General features: G+C 46.8%; 1 long non-coding RNA gene across 2 annotated transcripts; it reads right to left on the reverse strand.

Annotated features, from left to right (window-relative positions):
* Nucleotides 1–2,629: 2,629 nt before the first annotated feature.
* Nucleotides 2,630–17,578, reverse strand: LOC308577246. Of its 2 annotated transcripts, none has more exons than XR_014003539.1 (4): nucleotides 17,142–17,578; nucleotides 16,566–16,758; nucleotides 6,648–6,715; nucleotides 2,630–6,387 (listed from the first exon to the last, which is right to left on the reverse strand). It is a non-coding gene; the product is annotated as an uncharacterized lncRNA (long non-coding RNA). The 2 variants fall into 2 exon arrangements; XR_014003540.1 differs by having other exon boundaries at nucleotides 2,630–4,102; nucleotides 6,342–6,715.
* Nucleotides 17,579–19,454: the final 1,876 nt, after the last annotated feature.

A 19,454-nucleotide genomic window follows, 5' to 3' on the forward strand; every position in this document is an offset into this window, starting at 1 on the left:
ATGAGTCTGCCAGCAATGGATGCAACCCAAAAAAACCTGTGGCCCTGCAGAGGCTGTTGGAGTCCAGCATGGACAATGGTCAGTGAAATATACTCAGAGTCAAGTGTGGATTTCATGCTCTTTATTCAGCTCATAGAAGTGAGGAATGGAAGTTCCCCCGAAATGTCTGCTTTATATACATTATTTACACAATGGGCCCAACGAGATTGGCTAATTCCGGGATTCTCCTGTACGGCAGTCAGGTTGCGGATTCACTTCCACCTGGAGTTGGATTGGGTGGCTCCTGTGGACCAATCAAACTGCTGTATTCTGGATCCTATTATTCTAGGACCAATCAGACTGCTGCATTCTGAATCCTATTGTTCTAGGACCAATCGGACTGCTGCAATTTGGATCCTATTCAACTCAGTACATAACAGTCAGGGAAGAACAGTGACATCTGGAGGACCACAGGTGGTTGTTGTTGTTTGAATTTATATACCACCTGGGGGTCTCAGGGTAGTTCGCAGAATAAAATCAAGATATAAAACCACAAAATACCTAATAAAACCAGCAACTTAATACCCCACCCCCCAAAAAACACATTTTAAAAGAGCATAGGATGTAAATCGGATCAACCAAAGGCCTGGTTAAAAAGGAATGTTTTTGTCTGACACCTAAAAGTGTATAATGAAGGCGCCAGGCGAACTTCGCTGGTGAGAGCATTCCATAGAGAGGGAGCCATTGCAGAGAAGGCCTGTTCTCGTGTTGTCACCCTCTGGACCTCTTGAGGAGGCGGCACATGAAGAAGGGCCTCAGAAGGTGATCTCAGGGACTGGGTAGGTTCATATGGAAAGAGGTGGTCCTTGAGGTATTGCAGTCCTGAGCCGTTTAAGGCTTTATAGGTCAAAACAGTTCCCCCACTTCTGCTTTAAAGAAAGTAACTCACTAAATACCAGCATTTCTGGATCTGAAGGTGACTTGCAGAAAGGCTCTCCTGCTTGCACAAGGTAGCCTTCTTGAATTCTAGCAATCCCCTTCTCCTACTGCAGCCAACTCTCCCTGCCCCCATTCCCTTATTCCAATGAATAATTTTTTTGTCAGAGGTCATTCTGGTACGCCCCTATTCCGATGCTTTGGACTAAAGATGTTTTGGTGCCCTCCAGATGTTTTGAACTACAGGGCTGGTGGTGGCTGCTCTCTACGGCTTGGTAGCCTTGAGCAGCTCTGTTCAGCACCTGCTCAAAACTCCAGTGATGTTGATTCCCTATCTAATTTCTACCATTTGCCTCTAGCCTTCCTCCCTAGAGCTTCAAGATCACTTTGATGCTCTCAGCTTCTGGACATTTGCCAGCCTAGTTTACAACGTAGGTATGCATGGTATTGAGATTGCATTTGTTGCTTTTATCAATTATCTTCCCACAGAAATTGATGGAGGCAACTGTACCTTATTGATCCTGTTCCATCTTCCAGCAGCATTTGTTGTCATTGATCAGGAGTTGTTGATGACATGAGACATAGTTCATATTTTATGGGATCACTCTGAAGTGGTTCTACCTGTTTCATGCTTGAAGATTTTAAAAGGTTATGATAGGTATTTCCTTATTGGTGTCTCTGGGTTTTCTTTAGGCCGGCTGCAGCATTTTATCTACTCAATATTATATGAATATAATACAATAGTTGTTATTATTATATTATATTATATTATATTATATTATATTATATTATATTATTATATATTATTATATTATATTATATTATATTATATTATTATATTATATTATATTATATTATACAGTGGTACCTCAGGTTAAGTACTTAATTCGTTCTGGAGGTCCGTACTTAACCTGAAACTGTTCTTAACCTGAAGTACCACTTAACCAACGGGGCCTCCCTCTGCTGCTGCTGCACTGCCGGAGCATGATTTCTGTTCACATCGTGAAGCAAAGTTCTTAATCTGAGGTACTATTTCTGGGTTAGCAGAGTCAGTAACCTGAAGCATATGTAACTTGAAGCGTATGTAACCCGAGGTACCACTGTATTATATTTATTATATTATATTTTAGCATTTTATCTACTCAATATTATATGAATGAGTGGAATACTAGAATTCTGATTTAAATAGAGGGCAAATCCAATTTCCTAGGAATACATATACTAAGTACTTATGACATCACCTGGATTATACTAAAAAGGACATGTAAAACATATTCTAGAAAGACCTAAATAGTAGGTACTTTGAGGAGCTACTGTAGTATTAAGACTGTGATATATGAACTGGTTTAAATCTTGCTCTAACCCTGCTAATTAAGTAGCTGTTGTCTCTCAAGCCTTTTCACCCAGAGATGGTAATACTGAAGTACACAAGGCCATAAAAGTTATTAAGATAATGAATGTGAATCTGGTCTGGAAGGCTAGTGCAAACCACAGTTTCCCAGTTTGGGCAGAATGGCAAATTATGGTTTGCCACAAACCATGAAATAACCCATTAAAGATGCAAGTCTATGTTCACTTACTCGAGGAAATTCCCAGTGAACAAAATAGGACTTCATCCCAATTAAACATGTAAAAGATCAGGATGTCATCAGAATGCACAATGGAAGGTGGAGCAAGCAGAGAAGAACAGAACATCAAGCACTAAAATGTGTATTCATGCCATTTATTAAATTTATGTGACCACCTATTAAAAAAAAGTCTCTGGATGGCTTACAAACAAGACAATATTAATCACTGAAAGACAGAAAACAACTTTCCCTTATAACAGAGACAGTATAACCAGTTTAAAACTCATATTAAAAGCACACTAAGCCACAGGCTTGTCATGCACCCCTTAACCTAGCCTACTGCACTCAGGTGCACATGGGGACATTATCCTGTTGCCTGGATTCAACTTCTGGTCCAGTCTCTACATGGAAGGTGAGGTGGTGCTGTGATCTTGTCCTTTGCCTCAGGCGGCAAAATGTCTTGGGCAATTTTGAGCTTAATTCACCTTCCAAAATGTGATGAGTCAGTATTGATTGAATGACTAACATCAACAAGTGAATCACCAAATACGGTCGTCATGGAGAGCCAGCACCACAAATGAAAAAAGCGGGGCTGAGGCATGAGGAATCGAAGAGCGATTAGGTGGCACTGTCTCTCAAGCCATTCATTCGCTGACCATTCACCAGCATTTGACTGCAGGAGGACAACAGCTGAGGCTGCTGACATTGTGACTGTCGTTATCAAAATTAGTTAAACACTTGTTCAGCAGGCTGCATCCTCTTGTCACTGATTGAGATTTTTCCTGCTGTCATTCATGCTCTGATAACATCTCATGTAGATTACTTGCAATAGCAACAAAGAGTTTTGTGTCCCCTTAAAGACTATCAATTTTTGTTATGCTAGAAGGTTTCACAGGCTACATTCCACTTTAGTTGGATGAACCACAGTTGACTCGTCCTTTCATGCCTGGATGCAGTGATTTTTTTTTGCCACAATAAATGAGCTTTATTTTTATTTTTCTGCGCTTCTACAGAAAGATGGGCAGTGTTAAAAAAATCTTGCCTCTTGACCCTAAAGATTTGCCAGACATAAGATGGGAGGCTCTTGCCAAAGCTACCTCAGCTATTAGTGGAAGTTATGCTTACATTGTTGAAGCCCTGGGTTGTATTTACTGTGATGAAACTAAAAAAGGTGATAATAGACAATAGGCTAAAATTTTCTTTAGAAAATGGAAGAATTTGAATTCATTTTCATGCTTCATCTTTGGACACATTTGCTAGAATAATTTCATAAAGTTAGCAAGTCACTCAGAACTTCACAAATTTCATTTGAGCACATGTGCAAATATTTACAGTTCACTGTTACAGTTTGTATCAAACACTCAGGCTAATTTTGATGAAATTTAACAGCAAGCCAAATTTACTCTACCGGATGTAGGGTACAAAACTGTCAAAAGAATACAAAGAATAAAAAAATAAAAAATGCTGAGACAGCACCCGAAACTTTGGACGAACTTTCTGCAAGAGACAAGTTTAGGGAAAATTCATTTATCCCTGTCTTGGATGCTCTTGAAGCCAACCTAGACAGAGGAGCAACAGTGTACAGGAGTATAGCTGGCAATTTTTCATTTTTCGTGAACCTGCAAGCAACCAGAGAAGATATTCACAATGACGCTGAGATGTTGATGCATTCATAGGATATTAATCTTAGTCTAGCTGATGAATTCTTGCACTTCCACCTGTACGTCAAACTAGCTCACCCTGAAAAAGCAAATTTCAGCCACCTAGCTAGATATGTATCAAATAATATTCCAGGAAAAAATTTGGACAGCTGTTCCAAATGTGGAAACAATTATCAGATTGCTCCTTTGTTTAATGGTTACAAACTGTAATGGCAAAAGATAATTTTATAGACTAAAAAGGATAAAGAATGTTCTACGGTCAACAATGTGCTAGGATTGGTCATGTGATCTAAGCATTTCACGCATAGAAAATGATAAAACTGTGACTTACTGATTTTAATGATACAATTGATAAGTTTGCATCCAAAAGAGGTCAAAAGATATTGCTCTGACTTTCTATATAGTGTAATGTTATAACATAGCTATGATTCCCCTATGAATGTTCTGTGTGGATATCTTCATTAATTCCATACTTTTGTAACCTTATTTAAGGCTATAAATTTATAAACAATCTTTTTGTCAATGCTAAAATTTCTGCAATGCTCTACTTTCATTGAGTAGGCAAAGAAGAGAACGAGGTTCCATTTCTCATGATCATATGCTATTAAGTTTGGGGCTCCCAGGGTCTCCTAGCCCAGGGCTTCCAATTGCTTTAAACCAGGCCTGGTTGGGAGCTCTAGGTAGCAAAACGTAGTCTTCTGTTTTGCTGGATCTCCTGGGTATCAGTGAGTAGAACTAAGGTTGGCATATTTCAAACAGTGAAAAACTGGACAGAAAACTTGTTGAACTTTTTTTAGTTTTGCCCAAAGTTGTTGAGGGTTTTTTGTGTGGCAAAATCACAAGAAATGCCATTTCTGAGCTATTTTTAATGGAAATTTGGCAAAAATGGCACTGCCGACATGGGCTGCCATACGTCCGGACATCTGTTGCTGAATGCACTATTCTAGATTTGTCCGGGAAATTCCAGGTGTATGGCAATCCTAACAGAGCACCTTTTTACTAGCTATGGCTGGTGCAACAGCTGCAGCCATTCCTGGACGGAGGTAGCTGAGCCAAAGTGGTTCAGGCATTGGTAACACTCAATCACATTATCACAAAGCAATCTGTGTAGGGCTACCCTGGAAGCTGGTCTGGAAGCTGCAGCTGGTGCAAAAGTCAGCAGCCCAGCTATTAACCAAAGCTGGTTACTGATAGCATGGTGGCATCATTGCTGAAAAACCAGCACACACTTAATACGTTAGCGTTAGTTTATACATTCCTAAGCAAGTTGGGACCAGCCTACCCAAAGGGCCTCCTTTCTCCATATATTTTGGCCCATTACTTGAGATCTGCTGGAGAAGGATTGCTGACTTTCCTTTAGTGGTTCTCAACCTGTGGATCCCCAGGTGTTGTTGGACTACAACTCCCATCATCCCTGAGCTCTGGCCTTGCTAGCTAAGGGTGATGGGAGTTGTAGTCCCAAAACATCTGGGGACCCACAGGTTGAGAAAGGCTGCATGAGTTTAGAACATCTGTCTGGTGGCCACAGAGAACAGGGCACTCAGCGCAATAACACCTATATTGTGGAATCCGTTGCCCTTGTATACTGGGCAGGCATCCTTTGCGTCTAGTTTTATAAACCAGCTTAAAATATGTTTTTTTCTATCATCCCCATCAATTTACTATGGTCAACAGACCAGAAATAAGACAAAAAATAAAACCATACAATGCAACATAATTTTAAGTACAAAATGAGGTATAATACAAATGCCATCAGCTCAGATATATGTATAAACAATGAACTAAGGAGCACTCCAAAAGATTTAATGTGTTTGACTTCTGGATTGATTTTGGGGCAGATATGGTGGGGTTTGTGCTCATAATGACCAGGGTGTGAAACCCATGGAACATGCTCTTTTATTTTATAATTTTTACGCTGGAGCATGTCAGAAAATGATATCCCTTTACCAGCCAAACTACCAGGAAGGTTAGCTCAATGTTACAATAAAATACTTGCTGGTACATAAAATCCCATTGGTAGTGACCACATTTTTTATCGGTGGCTTTGAGAACAAGGAGGTCATCAACCATCAGAAGGCAAACACATTAAATCTGTCCAGAGTAAAAGCCCTTTGATATTTAACTACCGTACCTACAATATAATTCAAATTATTCCTAAAACAAGCAACTAGCTGAAAAGTATCATCATAAGAAATACCTGAGGAACAAGATGAGCAGGTTGCATATAAGCAAGTCAAAAGGACCTGAAAATAAACAGACCACACATGGTTTTTGCTTCACCAAAGCTAATGCAGAGGCAAATCCCAAATGGATAAGGAATGAGGGTTACAGTCCAATGCAACAAATAAAACTTATTTATTTACATATGCATTTATTTATGTAGTTATGTATTCACTTATTTATTTACAAGCCACAGGGCAAATAGATTTTAAAAATACTTAATACATAAAATAATACAATTGTTAAAGTGCACAACAAATCGCTTTAAAAATCCCCTACTAACAGAAGCATCAGCAGTCAGGGCTTTCCTTCTTCAGGCAGGTCTCTCTTCATCTCCTTCTGTTTCATCACCTGATGAAAAAGATTTTTGTTAACTAGCCACTTAACACAATAAAGAAACGGAACTCACTTATACAGAATGCAGTAAGTTAAAAATTGTAATTGCTAACCGTACTATACCTTTGTTTCTTTAGCTTTTCTCCACTGTTTTAAATACCCCCCCCACTATTTATGGGTTGTATTTAAATTTAACAAATAAATAAATAAGAAACGGGAGGCAGCTCTATGTACAAGGACCCCCCACATATATGAAAAGGCCCTTTCCTGGGTCCCCAAACTTTGTGCCATATACATTTATTGCAACCACTGCAATAGCTATCATTAGGCACCAAAACAATCCTCCTTTTTTTTTTTTTACACAAGCTTACCTTGTGACCCAGTTTTATTTTCTTATATTTTAACTTTTGATTTTATATTGACTTTATGTATACCACACTGATTTGGGGTTGCTGTTTTCTTAGTGGTATTGAAATGTAGGGATAGGTAAGTACCGTATTTTTTGCTCTATAAGACTCACTTTTTCCCTCCTAAAAAGTAAGGGGAAATGTGTGTGCGTCTTATGGAGGCTGCGCAGCTATCCCAGAAGCCAGAACAGCAAGGGGGATTGCTGCTTTCACTTCGTAGCGATCTCTCTTGCTGTTCTGGCTTCTGAGATTCAGAATATTTTTTTTCTTGTTTTCCTCGTCCAAAAACTAGGTGCGTCTTGTGGTCTGGTGCGTCCTATAGAGTGAAAAATAAATAAAGCCAACCTTCAGGTTGTAATGCTCTTGAAATGCTATGAAAACTAGAATTCTGTTCTAGCTGCAATATAGGCAACTAAATATGTTTTTTTACACTTTCAGTTGTAAATATGTTTTCAGGTATTTCTATAGATGTATTTTGTAACCACTACATGTGCATAGGTATATGTTTGCACCTATTGTTGCATGTATATGTATGCAAAGTCACCCACCCCTCCTTACACTTATGTAATTGCTTGTCCTTATAACTATAGTTGTGTTTACATCCAGATGAAAATACCCATATTACACTGAATAGGAATGCCCTTCTATCATGATTTGATTGCCTAACATTGGGCATGAAATATACTCAGAGTCGCAAAGTGATTTCATGCTCTTTATTCAGCTCATAGTGGTGAGGAGGAATGAATGAAAGTCCCCTCACAGTATCTGCTTTATATACATTATTTACACAATGGGCTGCACATGATTGGCTAATTCCGGAATTCTACTGTAAGCCAATCAGGTTGTGGATTCACTTCTATCTGGAGCAGGATTGGGTGGTTCCTGCCAACCAATCATACTGCTGCATTGTTCTAGGACCAATCAGACTGCTGCATTCTGAATCCTATTGTTCTAGGACTAATCAGACTGCTGCCATTTGGATCCTATTGTTCTAGGACCAATCAGACTGCTTCAGTTTGGATCCGATTCAACTCAGTACATAACACCCCTCCCCTCTAAGTTCCAGTCCTGCCCGGGAGGTCGCATTCATAGTCCTCGAGGTACGCTGGCGGCCTACGTGTGCGTTGCGGCCTGGGGTGTTCCCTGGTCCGGGCTCCAGGTTCTGGCTCGTGTTCCAAGGATGCTGGCTGTGATGGGGCTGTTTGGTCTGGTGCAACCGGCTCGCTCAGTCGTGGTTCTGGTTCCGGTGTCCTTTCGGCCTCGCGGGTCCTCTCTGTATTTACTGATTCTGCCTCTCCTGCTGGCCCCTCCTGCTCTATGGGCCTCACTGCCTCGCTGTTCCCTTGGGACTCCTCTGACCTGTCCTCCTCCTGGGTTTCTCCCGGGAATCGTCGCCGTATCTGGTCACAGTGGCGGCGCCAGCATTGCCCCCCATCCGTTAGCACCTCGTACGACACTGGGCCAGTCACCCTGGTGACTGTGGCGGGTACCCATGCTGGGCCTGCCCCAAAATTCTTTGCGTACACTGGGTCCTGGGCCTCGAAGGTCCGGGGGTTCCTGCCTTCCCCCACCACTACCTCATCCTGAGCTCTATCGGGGTGAAGGCGGTCTAATCTGATTGCAAGGCGTCGACCCATTAGTAGTTCAGCGGGGCTCCGGCCAGTCGTTGAGCTGGGGGTGCTGTGCTGTGCTAGAAGGAATGTGGCAAGGCGGTACTCCCAGTCCCCTTGCGTCATGCGGCGAAGGGTGTCCTTGGTGGTCCGCACCATGCGTTCTGCTTGGCCATTGGTGGCAGGGTGGAACGGCGCTGAACGGATGTGGCGGATGGCGTTCTGTGCTGTGAAGGTTTGGAATTCTCCTGACGTAAATGCAGTCCCGTTGTCTGAGACGAGAGTGTCAGGGAGCCCGTGGGTTGCAAACAGCCTGCGTAGTACCCGGATGGCTGCGGACGTGGAAGTGGACGGTACCAGTGCGACTTCCAGCCATTTGGTGTAGGAGTCCACCACTATGAAGAATGTTTTCCCCTGAAAGGGGCCAGCGAAATCCACATGCAGGCGTGACCATGGTGCTCGGGCGGACTCCCAGGACTGGACTGGGGCCCTTGGGGGATCTGGGCGGGATTCTTGGCAGGCCTGGCAGTGTTTGACCCAGGCCTCTATCTCTCCATCGATCCCCGGCCACCACACATAACTCCTGGCAAGGGCCTTCATTCTCACTACCCCTGGGTGTGTCTTGTGTAGGGCTGTGAGGACCCTTTTTCGGAGGGGCTGGGGAACAACGACCCTGCTTCCCCATAACAGGCACCCCTTGTGGGCTGACAGTTCATGTTTGCGGGTTGTGTAGCCGGCAAATTCTGGCCCGGGGCTGCTGCTGGGCCATCCCCTCCACACCCAGTCCAGGACCCGGGAGATGACCCTATCTTTCTTGGAATGGTGTGCAACTTCTTGTGCCTGAATGGGGCGGTCGGGAAGCAGCTCCAGGCTCATAACCTCTTGTGCAGGTGCTGGGTCAGGGCCTGTTTCCGGTAGTGGTAGCCTGCTGAGGGCGTCCGCATGGCCCATCGCCTTCCCAGGTCGGTGAATCAGTGCATACTGGTAGCTGGCAAGAAAAATTGACCACCTGAGGACGCGAGGAGACAGCACTTGGGGGGGTCTGCTTTTCGGGGGCAAACAAGCCAAGCAACGGCTTGTGGTCAGTCACCACGGTGAAGGGCCGCCCGTACAAGAAATCATGGAATTTTTTTACTCCCTTCACGATTGCCAGACCCTCCTTGTCGATTTGCGAGTAGTTCCGCTCGGTTGCGTTGAGTGTCTGGGAAAAGTACGCCACCGGTACCTCTCTTCCATCCGGGAGTTGGTGCCCCAGGACAGCGCCAATGCCATAGGGTGAGGCGTCGCATGCTAGCACCACCGGCAGCCTCTCGTCGAAGTGTGCCAAGACAGAGTGACTGCCTGGAATGCGGCCTCCTGGCGCTGGCCCCACACCCAAGGGGCCCGCTTGTCCAGGAGTCTGTGTAGGGGCTCCGCTACCGCCGCCTTGTGGGGAAGGAAGGAATGGTAAAAGTTCAATAGTCCCAAGAAGGCCTGAAGTTCAGTCTTGCTCTTGGGCGCTGGGGCATCACAAATGGCCCGTACCTTGTCCCCAGTCGGGTGGACCCCTTCTGCGTCCACCATAAATCCCAGAAAGTCCACCTGAGGCACTCCTAGTAGACATTTTTCCTGCTTCACCTTGAGACCCGCCGTCTGGAAACGGTGCAGAACGATGCGGAGGCGGTCCTCAAACTCCTCTGGTGTGGGCCCGGCAATCAACACATCATCAAAGAAGGGGGTGACGCCAGGAATCCCTTTAAGGAAAGAGTCCATTAGATTCTGGAATATGCCTGGTGCCACGCTGACCCCGAATTGCAGCCGCTTTACCCTGAACGCTCCTCTGTGCGTCACAATCGTCTGTGCCTCTGCTGTGGCCTCATCTACTGGCAGCTGTTGATATGCTTGAGCCAAGTCCAGCTTGCCAAAAATTTTCGACCCAGCCAGGGTGGCAAGGACATGGCTGACCACTGGCACTGGGTATGCGTGGGCCGTGAGGGCCTTGTTTATGGTACATTTGTAGTCTGCGCAGATGCGGACCGAACCATTAGGCTTGATGGGTGTGATGACTGGGGTTTCCCAGGGGGCATTAGGCACCGGCTCCAGCACTCCTTGCTCCACGAGTCGGTCCAATTCCTCGTCTATACGGGGTTTCAAGGCGAACGGGACCCGGCGGGCCTTGAGCCTGACCGGTCGTACTGCGGGGTCAAGCTGTAGCGCAATGGGGGGGGGGCCTGTATACTGTCCCAATTTCCCGTCGAAAACCCCTGGAAATTCCTTGCATATGGCGTCCACGTCCACTTGTAAGCTAGTGTGGTTCACCCCGGTGACAGCTAGCCCCAGTGGTCCAAACCATGCCAATCCCAGTAAGCTAATGTAGGGGCCCTTGACCACAAGCAAGTCCAGTTGCCGCGTCCGCCCTCGGTATTGCACCCTGAAGGTCCCCACCCCCATTGTGGGGACCTTACGTTTCTGGAAGTCCCGTAGGGTGAATGGGGGCGGCCTGAGTTTGGGACCCCCAGTAGGACACAGTTTCCTTAAGGTCCTTGCCGAGATTATGGATAGAATTGAACCCGTGTCAAGCTCCATGCGGCATGGGGCCCCCTCTATCTGTACCTCTACATAAATTTTCTCTACGTTGGGGTGGGGCAACTGGTATACCTGGCAGTCGGTGAGCTCCGTCGAGTTGCCTTGGTGCGTTGGGCCCCGGGACCTGGGGCTCTTGGGTTGGTCATCTGATGCCTGGTGTTGGGTGGGCCGAGCCCGACACACCCGGGCGATGTGTCCCGATTTTCTGCACTGCCTGCACTCTGCGTTGCGGAAACGGCAGGTCCTCCTCTCGTGACTCTCCCCGCAGCTTGCGCAGTTTCCTCCTTCTCGTCGAGGCAGCTGTGGTCTGTGCGCTGCTTGAGTGCGCTGCTGTACTCGGTGCACCTCCTCCCTGTCAGATCCTGAGTCGTCGGTGAGGTCTTCGTGGTGGACCCTCGGTTGGGATGGCAGGCTCGGCCGTGCCTCTTGCGTCGACCTCTCGGCAGCTTCCGTTGCCAGGGCCTCCTCCAGAGTGACCTGGAACGTTAGGTCCTTCTTAGCGTAGAGGCGTCGTTGCAGCTTCTCATCCTTCAGGCCACCGACGAGGCGGTCACGAAGCATGTTCTCCAGCTCTGAGAAGTTGCAGAACCGGGCGGCTTGGTGGAGAGAGGTCACAAACCCAGTTATGGTTTCCCCAGGGGCTTGTTGCTTTGCGTAGAAGGCATTTCGATGAGCCACCACTGAGGGCTGCGGCGAAAAGTGCCCCTTCAGCTGTTCCATTATTGTTTTGTATGGAACAGTAGCGACGTCTTCAGGCGCAAGGAGAGCCCGGGCGATTTCAAACGTCTCCTCTCCGCAGACGCTGAAGAATATCGCCCTCTTCTTGGCGTCTTCTTCGTCGGTGACCCCTTTGGCTTCTAGGAGGAAGGTGAAACGGGAGGCGTACTGTCAGGGGTACAGGGACAGAGGCACAGGGAAGGCAGGAGATGGAGAGCGATGGGGAGGAATCCCAGGACAGCGAGGAAGAAGATGACGATGACGCAAGGGATTCCATGAGTCTCTCCAGCGAATCAGAGGATTCCCAGAAGGGGGCGCCAGTGGTCAGGGCAAGGGGAGCCCCAGGGGGAGAGTGTCAGGAGTGGGGGGCCAGCAGGGGACCCCAAAGCGGCAGCTGGGAATCAGGGCCGGCTTCCCCACCAGAGCGCAGCGAGGGGAGGGGAGGTTCCAGTGTGTCAGGGGAAACAGCTCCGGCAGCAGCGAAGGAGGAGGGCTCAGAGGAAGCCATTCTCCCGGAAGGGGAGGAGGGCAGTGAGGGGAGTAGCATAACTGTCAAAAGGAAGGTTAGAGGTTGGGCGCGCGCGCCAAGTTCAAATGTAGAGGCGCGCGGAAGTACAGGAAGCCCGGGGGAGGAGCCAGGGCCCAAAGCACGCAGGAGGGGGGGGAGAGCAGTCTGAGGATTCGGCGTCAGGAGAATCCCGAAGAAGCGGAACCCCAGCGGGCAGAAGGACCCTGCGGAAAAGGAAAGAGAGAAAGAGGTGGAGCAGCGTAAGCCTCTTAAACTGGTGTAGGGGAGGGACGGATTCAGAGGGGACTTCTACCGTCTAAGGTTAACAGACGTGGGGGCTGCACGCCTCGGTTGTGGAACTTACTATGAACTGCAATAAACATCCTTGTATATAAGAAGAACTTGGCGTTGGTCTTTTGTGAGCTGAGACCTGAGGCAGCCCTGACACGTACGCTTCCCAGTCTCCAGATGCTGGGTTGAATGGCGAGAAGCTGCTGTTGGCTGCCATTCTGAGTTCCTTGTGTCCCGGAGCTGAAGCCTGGATACACGGTGCGAGGCAGCGGTGCGGCAGGTGGCGGTGCTGCGGTGCTGTGTGTGGCAGTCAGCTCAGCGGGATCCCACCTTCGTCGCCAGTGAAATATACTCAGAGTCGCAAAGTGATTTCATGCTCTTTATTCAGCTCATAGTGGTGAGGAGGAATGAATGAAAGTCCCCTCACAGTATCTGCTTTATATACATTATTTACACAATGGGCTGCACATGATTGGCTAATTCCGGAATTCTACTGTAAGCCAATCAGGTTGTGGATTCACTTCTATCTGGAGCAGGATTGGGTGGTTCCTGCCAACCAATCATACTGCTGCATTGTTCTAGGACCAATCAGACTGCTGCATTCTGAATCCTATTGTTCTGGGACTAATCAGACTGCTGCCATTTGGATCCTATTGTTCTAGGACCAATCAGACTGCTTCAGTTTGGATCCGATTCAACTCAGTACATAACAGGGCAGAAACATGTTAATAGGTGTAGACAAAAATAGTCACTAAATCAGTGGTTCTCAAATCAATTCCTTAGCCTCTTGGTGGACCACTTAATTTTTACTGCCTTGTAGCAATTGTAATGTAATGACCTAGATCAGGGGTCAGCAAACTTTTGCAGCAGCGGGCCAGTCCACTGTCCTTCAGACCTTGTGGGGGGCCCAGACTATATTTTGAAGGGGAAAAAATGAATGAATTCCTATGCCCCACAAATAACCCAGAGATGCATTTTAAATAAAAGCACACATTCTACTCTTGTAAAAACACCAGGCAAGCCCCACAAATAACCCAGAGATGCATTTTTAATACAGTGGTACCTCGGGTTAAGTACTTAATTCGTTCCAGAGGTCTGTTCTTAACCTGAAACTGTTCTTAACTTGAAGCACCACTTTAGCTAATGGGGCCTCCTGCTGCTGCCACGCCACCGAAGCACGATTTCTGTTCTCATCCTGAGGTAAAGTTCTTAACCCAAGGTACTATTTCTGGGTTAGCGGAGTCTATAACCTGAAGCGTTTGTAACCTGAAGCATATGTAACCCAAGGTACTACTGTAAAAGGGCACAGTCTACTCATGTAAAAACACACTGATTCCTGGCCGGATTTAGGAGGTGATTGGGCCAGATCTGGCCCCCAGGCCTTAGTTTGCCTACCCATGAGCTAGATAGTATTATTTTTATTGTATTTTTATTGCTTCTTTCGGGCTGGCAGATTTCAAACAGTGAAAATCCAGACAGTAAAATTGAGCTTTGCCTCTGACTACAGAATGACATATGGCAACCCTATCTTGACTTCTTCTTTTGTATTTTATTGTAGTACAATTTGAATTCCGTAGAATACTATAGAATTCAAATTGGAAGTGTTCTTCACAGACATGCAATGGTTTGTAGACCACTGGTGCGCCACAGGCTATAGTATGAGAACCCCTGTACTAGGGTTGCCATATTCCCAAAAGTTAAAATCCGGTTTCCCCAGACATTCCACCGATTCAGCAAAAATCCACCCAGATGCCATTTTCTGAGCGATTCCCGGATGTGTCCAGGAAAACCCAGATGTATAGCAGCCCTACCCTGCACAAGATCACAATTTAAATTTGAAATAGGGTACATCTATTACATTCCATAATAATTAAGTTCAGTTCAATTTATTGTGTCTAGTGAATAGCCATTGCACACATGAAAATAATAATAAGAATATAGCTATGAATAGTAGCTGACATTTGTATTCCCTGACCTTTACAGGATAAATATTTTCTCATTCCCCCTTTAAGTTGTATTACACAAATTTGTAAAGCCTTTGCAATAAATTTGGATGTTCAATAGGATATATACCTCTCCACATCAGACAGCAAAAAACAGGTCTTTGCAAGAGATGCTCTTCCCTTCTGCGATCTTAACAATGGATGGATGTAATTGTTTCTAAGATCATTATAAAAGGGCATTGGAGGAGTACATGAGTTATGTCTTCTATAGACAGAGAGTTGCACGAGCAAACTCTATCCTTCTTAGGAACTCCTTTATGTCGGCCTGTCCAATCTACTAACGCAAGGGCATTTAGTCTTGCCTGAGTAAAGGCTACTACTCTCATTTTAACATTTGGCAAATCTACCAGATATCTTGGCAGGGATGGATACAATGGAGTAAAAAAAGCATACAATTTGTTTGATTGGCAGATCTTGATCTCAGCAGTTTGTGATTGCATCTCAGTGTCTTTAAGCCTTTGGAGTATTAATTCTTTAGCTCTCTCAAAACTCTGCGCCACAAGAAAGGAGGCAGAGAGTCCCAACCTCATGGCAGCAGACTGCATTTCACGTTTCCATGAGTTTGGGGTCATGTCTTCCAAAAATGTCATGAAGGATTCTGATACATGCTTAAAAATAGTTTTTAACCAAAAAAGCAGAGCTAGACCTTGGCTTTAATGGGCATTACACCCAGTTGTGCATGGAGCTGTGCTATTTTTGTAGAGGTAGGGACTGGCAGTCTGTGCAAAAAAATAATTGCACCCTCTCTAGTGAGTCTAAATTGGTCATGGCCCACAGTGGTGTTCCATATAACAACTTTGGCAACACCCTGGTCTTATAAAGTTCTAAAGTGGGCTGCACCAAGTTGCCCCCTTTTGTATGGTGGAATCACGGTAGTCTATTTAAAGTTCTCCGCTAATAGGGTACTTGATTGAACCTGTGCAGATCATTTTCCTGTCCATTTAAAGACCACATAGAGAATGAGAATACTTGCTCCAGTGTATTTCCATCGAGCAACCAATTGTAAGTTTTCTTAGATTTGCTGAATATCATAACTTTTGTTTTTTGGTAATTTATAGTCAGATGCTCATTCTTGCAGTACAAGCTGAAAAATTAATAATAATAACAATGTTCTGCAATCAATGACAACTATCATTAAAAATAAGCCTTCCACAGTCAGATGAAGTATAGCTTTATTACATTTATATCCTGCTTTTTCTCCAGGTGTCATGCCCCACTCCAGTTTATCTTCACAGCAATCTTGTGAGGTAGGGTCAGGCTAAGGAAGAGTCGCTCAGGGAACTTCAAGCAGAATGGAAATCAGGACCAGGGTCTTCCAAGTCTTAGCGCTCATTCACACGGAAGTTTAATGTGGATTTGAGACGGCTTGTGTCTCTTTTTCATTTATTCATTTAGTTAGCGGTTTCCACAATGACATCATCTTCCACAATGTCACCCAAGTAGCAGCCTGAACTCCCCCCACCTCTAAATTCAGGTTTTCCTAATCGATGGATAACCCAATAAGGGGAAATATACCTATATATAACATTGCATGTCAACCAACTGTGGACATACTGAAGCACATTGAGAGGATGAGCATTTTTACATGTATGGTGACATTTTGCTGGGTGCCATGTATTGCCGCACCCCAAGCTGTCTTTTTCTACCGGTGGTTGCTGATTACATGTTCTTGGTAGTTTTGTTTTCAATAACAGCTATTTTGCACAGAACAGCTCTTACACAAATCAGCTGCATTAATAAACAAAAAACAAACAAAAAACTTACCCTATCAGGTACAGGAGATAGGAAAGCAAAAAGGAAATGAAAGAAATGGCAGTCTGTCATGTGAATGACTCCAGATCTTAGGCCTGGAGGACACACAATTTATCTATTAATTAATTTAACTGTGCAAATCTGGAATATTGGAAAGCTTGTGTTTTTTTAAAAAATATTTATATTTGCAGGCACCCATCAACACCTCAGGGACGCGGGTGGCGCTGTGGGTAAAACCTCAGCGCCTAGGACTTGCCGATCGCATGGTCGGCGGTTCGAATCCCCACGGCGGGGTAAGCTCCCGTCTTTTGGTCCCAGCTCCTGCCCACCTAGCAGTTTGAAAGCACCCCTAAGAGCAAGTAGATAAATAGGTACCACTTTATAGCGGGAAGGTAAACGGCGTTTCTGTGTGCTGCGCTGGTGCTGGCTCACCAGAGCAGCTTCGTCACGCTGGCCACGTGACCCGGAAGTGTCTCCGGACAGCCCTGGCCCCCAGCCTCTTGAGTGAGATGGGCGCACAACCCTAGAGTCGGACACGACTGGCCCGTACGGGCAGGGGTACCTTTACCTTTTTACCTTTACCAACACCTCAGGTTTCCTGACTTGAATGCAACATACACACAATTTTAGCTACACTTTTGTGCAAAATTTTTATACTGGAAACTTTATATTTCAATTTTTTTAAAAAAGAAAAAAGATGCTGTCCACAATTTTTGTGCAGGTCCACAACTAGACCTCAGGTTTCCCAAACCTGTGGTGGGCAGGGAAGCACTAAGCGAAGGGAGGTGACAACTGCACACAGTTCAAATCCATCCCACCAACTATGGCCCACTAGTGTGGCTGGGAAACACTGAGACAGAAATCACCTTCCTTCGCTTAGCGCTTCCCTGCCCACCGCAGGTTTGGGAAACCTGCATGCACACAAATTGTGGACAGCATCTTTTGTTTTATTTTTAAAAGGCACACAAATGCACGCATGGAAAGAGCAACCAGCACATGCCTTAATTAATGCATCAATAGGAGTATAGCATCTAGATCACGGGTGTCAAACACAAGGCCCGCGGGCCGAATCCGGCCCGCCAGACCTCCTCATGTGGCCCGCGTAGCCGCCGTTCTCGCCCGTCCAGTGCACCATCGCCTGGTTGTGTGCCGCGCCGCCTTTCAGCACGAAGGAGGTGGTGAGCAGAGAGGCCGCCTCCGGAGGTCCCCCACCGGCGCGACCCCGCAGGCTGCCCACCTCGTCCCACGGGCTGCCGCGTCTCTGGCCGGGGGGGGGGGGAGGCTTCGCAAGGCTAAAGAGGAAGCCAGGGCAGCGAGCGCGATCCATCCCGTTCGCTGCTCTGGCTTCCTCTTTAGACTTGCGCGCCTCTCCGGGGGGGGGGGGGAGGCTTCGCAAGGCTAAAGAGGAAGCCAGGGCAGCGAGCGCGATCCATCCCGTTCGCTGCCTTGGCTTCCTCTTTAGCCTTGCGCGCCTGGGGGGTGGGGAGGAGGAGGCTTCGCAAGGCTAAAGAGGAAGCCAGGGCAGGGAACGCGATCCATCCCGTTCGCTGCCCTGGCTTCCTCTTTAGACTTGCGCGCCTCTCCAGCGGGGGGGGGGGAGGGGGGAGGAGGCTTCGCAAGGCTAAAGAGGGAGCCAGGGCAGGGAACGCGATCCATCCCGTTCGCTGCTCTGGCTTCCTCTTTAGACTTGCGCGCCTCTCCAGGGGGGGGGGGGGGGAGGCTTCGCAAGGCTAAAGAGGAAGCCAGGGCAGTGAGTGGGATGGATCGCACTCACTGCCTTGTCTTCTTTAGCCGCGCTGGAGAGGTTTAGCTCCTGGCTGGAGAGGTTGCGCGGCTATGGATCCCGTGCGCTGTCTTGGCTTCTTTGCTCTTTGGGGCTGGTGGGGGAACCCGGGCTTCCCCCGCAGCCCCGAGAAGCTCTGGGAGAAGCAGACAGGCTGCACGCAGCCTGTCCGTTGCTCTTTGGGGCTGGGGGGAGGGATAATATTTTTTTCCTTGATTTTCCCCTGTAAAAACTAGGTGCGTCCTGTGGTCCGGTGCGTCCAATAGAGCGAAAAATACGGTAAAAGCCCATCAACTTCAGGGGTCTCAGCCTGCTCAAATATTTTAGGCCGATACAACCGGCCCTTTGAGGGTGACCAAACTGCTGGTGCGGCCTCCGATGAATTTGAGTTTGACACCCCTGATCTAGATCAAGGGAAGTAATAGTGCCACTGTATTCTGCTCTGGTCAGACCTCACCTGGAGTACTGTGTCCAGTTCTGGGCACCACAGTTCAAGAAGGACACTGACAAACTGGAACGTGTCCAGAGGAGGGCAACCAAAATGGTCAAAGGCCTGGAAACGATGCCTTATGAGGAACGGCTAAGGGAGCTGGGAATGTTTAGCCTGGAGAAGAGGAGGTTAAGGGGTGATATGATAGCCATGTTCAAATATATAAAAGGATGTCATATAGAGGAGGGAGAAAGGTTGTTTTCTGCTGCTCCAGAGAAGCGGACACGGAGCAATGGATCCAAACTACAAGAAAGAAGATTCCACCTAAACATTAGGAAGAACTTCCTGACAGTAAGAGCTGTTCGACAGTGGAATTTGCTGCCAAGGAGTGTGGTGGAGTCAGTGGTGTAGCGTGGGTTGTCAGCACCCGGGACAAGGCAAGTAATTTGCGCCCCCTAACTCGTGGATTTTAGCAGGGGACAGAGAGCTGCGAGTGCGAGCGCCCCCCCCCCCAGATGTTGTGCCCGGGCCCCCCCTGCACCCCCGACGCTACGCCACTGGGTGGAGTCTCCTTTTTTGGAGGTCTTTAAGCAGAGGCTTGACAACCATATGTCAGGAGTGCTCTGATGGTGTTTCCTGCTTGACAGGGGGTTGGACTCGATGGCCCTTGTGGTCTATTCCAACTCTA

The sequence above is a fragment of the Podarcis bocagei genome, assembly GCF_964188305.1.
Source record: "Podarcis bocagei genome assembly, chromosome: 2".
Lineage (NCBI taxonomy): Eukaryota > Metazoa > Chordata > Lepidosauria > Squamata > Lacertidae > Podarcis > Podarcis bocagei.